The following is a 5,000-nucleotide window of genomic DNA, read 5'->3' as shown; positions in this document are numbered from 1 at the left end:
TACCTTAACCTAACCTACGTTGTACCTTAACCTAACCTACGTTGTACCTTAACCTAACCTACGTTGTACCTTAACCTAACCTACGTTGTGCCTTAACCTAACCTACGTTGTGCCTTAACCTAACCTACGTTGTGCCTTAACCTAACCTACGTTGTGCCTTAACCTAACCTATGTTGTGCCTTAACCTAACCTATGTTGTGCCTTAACCTAACCTATGTTGTGCCTTAACCTAACCTATGTTGTGCCTTAACCTAACCTATGTTGTGCCTTAACCTAACCTATGTTGTGCCTTAACCTAACCTATGTTGTGCCTTAACCTAACCTATGTTGTGCCTTAACCTAACCTATGTTGTGCCTTAACCTAACCTATGTTGTGCCTTAACCTAACCTACGTTGTGCCTTAACCTAACCTACGTTGTGCCTTAACCTAACCTACGTTGTGCCTTAACCTAACCTACGTTGTGCCTTAACCTAACCTACGTTGTGCCTTAACCTAACCTACGTTGTGCCTTAACCTAACCTACGTTGTGCCTTACCTAACCTACGTTGTGCCTTAACCTAACCTACGTTGTGCCTTAACCTAACCTACGTTGTGCCTTAACCTAACCTACGTTGTGCCTTAACCTAACCTACGTTGTGCCTTAACCTAACCTACGTTGTGCCTTAACCTAACCTACGTTGTGCCTTAACCTAACCTACGTTGTGCCTTAACCTAACCTACGTTGTGCCTTAACCTAACCTACGTTGTGCCTTAACCTAACCTACGTTGTGCCTTAACCTAACCTACGTTGTGCCTTAACCTAACCTACGTTGTGCCTTAACCTAACCTACGTTGTGCCTTAACCTAACCTACGTTGTGCCTTAACCTAACCTACGTTGTGCCTTAACCTAACCTACGTTGTGCCTTAACCTAACCTACGTTGTGCCTTAACCTAACCTACGTTGTGCCTTAACCTAACCTACGTTGTGCCTTAACCTAACCTACGTTGTGCCTTAACCTAACCTACGTTGTGCCTTAACCTAACCTACGTTGTGCCTTAACCTAACCTACGTTGTGCCTTAACCTAACCTACGTTGTGCCTTAACCTAACCTACGTTGTGCCTTAACCTAACCTATGTTGTGCCTTAACCTAACCTATGTTGTGCCTTAACCTAACCTATGTTGTGCCTTAACCTAACCTATGTTGTGCCTTAACCTAACCTATGTTGTGCCTTAACCTAACCTATGTTGTGCCTTAACCTAACCTATGTTGTGCCTTAACCTAACCTATGTTGTGCCTTAACCTAACCTACGTTGTGCTTAACCTAACCCATATTGTACCTTAACCTAACCCATATTGTACCTTAACCTAAACCCATATTGTACCTTAACCTAACCCATATTGTACCTTAACCTAACCCATATTGTACCTTAACGTAACCTAATTTGTGCCTTAACGTAACCTAATTTGTGCCTTAACGTAACCTAATTTGTGCCTTAACGTAACCTAATTTGTGCCTTAACGTAACCTAATTTGTGCCTTAACGTAACCTAATTTGTGCCTTAAACGTAACCTAATTTGTGCCTTAACGTAACCTAATTTGTGCCTTAACGTAACCTAATTTGTGCCTTAACGTAACCTAATTTGTGCCTTAACGTAACCTAATTTGTGCCTTAACGTAACCTAATTTGTGCCTTAACGTAACCTAATTTGTGCCTTAACGTAACCTAATTTGTGCCTTAACGTAACCTAATTTGTGCCTTAACGTAACCTAATTTGTGCCTTAACGTAACCTAATTTGTGCCTTAACGTAACCTAATTTGTGCCTTAACGTAACCTAATTTGTGCCTTAAACGTAACCTAATTTGTGCCTTAACGTAACCTAATTTGTGCCTTAACGTAACCTAATTTGTGCCTTAACGTAACCTAATTTGTGCCTTAACGTAACCTAATTTGTGCCTTAACGTAACCTAATTTGTGCTTAACGTAACCTAATTTGTGCCTTAACGTAACCTAATTTGTGCCTTAACGTAACCCATGTTGTGCCTTAACGTAACCCATGTTGTGCCTTAACGTAACCCAATTTGTGCCTTAACGTAACCCATGTTGTGCCTTAACCTAACCTATATTGTGCCTCAACCTAACCTATATTGCGCCTTAACCTGACGCACGTTGTCGCTGAACCTGCTCTGTAATTGTTATGCAACTCGTTAAATTAGTGTAGTGTTGCCTAACCGCAACCCTCGCAATATAGTTCGCTATTCGCACTGCCCGGTCCCCTGTGTATCGCGTCATGTTAAACACCTTGCAGGTGTTGCTGACTTTCCACATGCTCCTGCTATACACTGTAATGTGGATAGCAGCAGGACGTACATGCCCCCCCCCCTTCCCCCTGCCTTCGCAAGCTGGTCGTTGAGAAGTTTGCATGTTCAATGCCCTTCGCATGCCGACGTACTCAGCCTACGTTGTGGTACGGCCTGTCACCTGTCCGCCGATGTACGCAAAACCCACAAACTGTACTGCACATTGGTCCGTATGTACTGAATGATACATCGTGGCACATGTGTGACCGTACGACGACTGCGCCTAGCAACGGCAGACCATACAGTCCAAATATTGTGCACGCAGCTACGTGTCGTCTCCCTATAAGAGCTGGATTGCAGTGTGGTACGCCATTCAGACGTGTGGGAGGAACGGACGCCCTGGATGGCGATCAGCATGAGCAGTCTGTTGATGTAGTGGAGCGTGTATTCGGACGTAGTCGTCTCTTCTCACACACCGTGATAGCATGTTGCACCGCGTTCCACATCTGCGACATCCTGCAGAGGCCGGCTGACAGTCGTTCGCGCAATGGACACCGCATACGTTACGGGGGCTACCTTCCACGTGTTCTCGAGGCGTGCACATGTTGTTGCGTCTATGTGGGCAGGACGTAGTGTGTTGTGACACCTGACACAGGCATGCAATACTCGTTGCAAATGGCGATGGACGTCTACGTTTGCTGGTGACGTTACGCAAATGAACAACAGGTAACCCGTTGTGGTGCGGTTGTTCTCGCTAGAGGTGAATCAGTGTTGGCGACGATCGGTCGAGCTATTAACCGGTTGTTTCAGGGATACCCACCATGCCCACGAACGTGAAAGGGGACCCACCATGCCCACGAACGCGAAAGGGGATCTGGGTGTGAGGCGATACGCGGCGGTGGCTGGGTGGGACCGTCCCCGGCCGGTGAGGGGGGGCCGCCCGGCGTGCTGGCAGCGCGGTGCGTGGGCGCACGCGCTACAGCCGGCTGGTGGGGGCGGCCAGTGGCAGGCGCGCCGGCCGACGGACGCGGCAGGCGGCGCAGCTGCGCGCCGGCGCCCCCTGCTCGCGGCGCCTTGCGGCCAAAGTAGGTCCTCGCGGGCCCGGTGCGAAGCGCGGTGGCCATCTGCAGTGTGCTGGTCCGATTGAGGACTGTGTGCGCTGAGGATGCGCCGCCGCCCGGCGCTCGGCGCCGCGACGCCGTCTGCTGCTCGGTCGCCCCAGCGGTTCTCGCAGGTGGTTTGTATCGCAGCTGTGCGGACGTGTTGGCGCGTGCGCTGTGCTGGGAGAGTTCGCTTCGGCACCCAAGTGGGGCTTTTGTCCTTCTGTGGCGCTGGCGTTGGAGCTGCCGGTCACCGTAGGTGGCGCGTGTTGTCTCCCGCCGGCAATGCCACGACAGCACGCTCCCGGGCCTCTGTCGGCAGCGGCAAGCTCAGTTGGGAGCACGGGTGGTCGCACCTAAAAGCGTCTACTCGCCTAACTCCGGGCGATTGCGCCTCTCTCGAACCCGACCAAGTACTTAGGACGGCGCTGCGCGCCGCCGGGACCTGAGAGGGTTTCGAGGTGTGTTGTGCAGGGGAGCTCAGCCTCCTCCTGTTTGCAGAATAATTGAGCGGACGCTTGCGTGTTCGCGCGGGCCCCGGGACACACTCCCGGGCGGCCGGCTGCTCAGCTCTAGTTGACGCAGCTCCCTGGTTGATCCTGCCAGTAGTCATATGCTTGTCTCAAAGATTAAGCCATGCATGTCTCAGTACAAGCCGCATTAAGGTGAAACCGCGAATGGCTCATTAAATCAGTTATGGTTCCTTAGATCGTACCCACGTTACTTGGATAACTGTGGTAATTCTAGAGCTAATACATGCAAACAGAGTCCCGACCAGAGATGGAAGGGACGCTTTTATTAGATCAAAACCAATCGGTCGGCTCGTCCCGGTCCGTTTGCCTTGGTGACTCTGAATAACTTTGGGCTGATCGCACGGTCCTCGTACCGGCGACGCATCTTTCAAATGTCTGCCTTATCAACTGTCGATGGTAGGTTCTGCGCCTACCATGGTTGTAACGGTAACGGGGAATCAGGGTTCGATTCCGGAGAGGGAGCCTGAGAAACGGCTACCACATCCAAGGAAGGCAGCAGGCGCGCAAATTACCCACTCCCGGCACGGGGAGGTAGTGACGAAAAATAACGATACGGGACTCATCCGAGGCCCCGTAATCGGAATGAGTACACTTTAAATCCTTTAACGAGTATCTATTGGAGGGCAAGTCTGGTGCCGCAGCCGCGGTAATTCCAGCTCCAATAGCGTATATTAAAGTTGTTGCGGTTAAAAAGCTCGTAGTTGGATTTGTGTCCCACGCTGTTGGTTCACCGCCCGTCGGTGTTTAACTGGCATGTATCGTGGGACGTCCTGCCGGTGGGGCGAGCCGAAGGCGTGCGACCGCCTCGTGCGTGCTCGTGCGTCCCGAGGCGGACCCCGTTGAAATCCTACCAGGGTGCTCTTTATTGAGTGTCTCGGTGGGCCGGCACGTTTACTTTGAACAAATTAGAGTGCTTAAAGCAGGCAAGCCCGCCTGAATACTGTGTGCATGGAATAATGGAATAGGACCTCGGTTCTATTTTGTTGGTTTTCGGAACCCGAGGTAATGATTAATAGGGACAGGCGGGGGCATTCGTATTGCGACGTTAGAGGTGAAATTCTTGGATCGTCGCAAGACGAACAG

At 50.6% G+C, this 5,000-nt stretch overlaps 1 non-coding gene across 1 annotated transcript in view; it reads left to right on the top strand.

Annotated features, from left to right (window-relative positions):
* The first annotated feature begins 3,970 nt into the window (after positions 1 to 3,970).
* Positions 3,971 to 5,000, top strand: part of LOC126446476 (small subunit ribosomal RNA) — a 1,908-nt gene continuing 878 nt past the window's right edge. Inside the window, exon 1 of the ribosomal RNA XR_007583299.1 lies at positions 3,971 to 5,000. This exon is cut by the window's right edge and continues 878 nt beyond it. This is a non-coding gene — a ribosomal RNA (small subunit ribosomal RNA).

The sequence above is a fragment of the Schistocerca serialis genome, unplaced genomic scaffold, assembly GCF_023864345.2.
Source record: "Schistocerca serialis cubense isolate TAMUIC-IGC-003099 unplaced genomic scaffold, iqSchSeri2.2 HiC_scaffold_393, whole genome shotgun sequence".
Taxonomy (NCBI): Eukaryota; Metazoa; Arthropoda; class Insecta; order Orthoptera; family Acrididae; genus Schistocerca; species Schistocerca serialis.
This window is presented reverse-complemented; position numbering and strand designations above follow the sequence as displayed.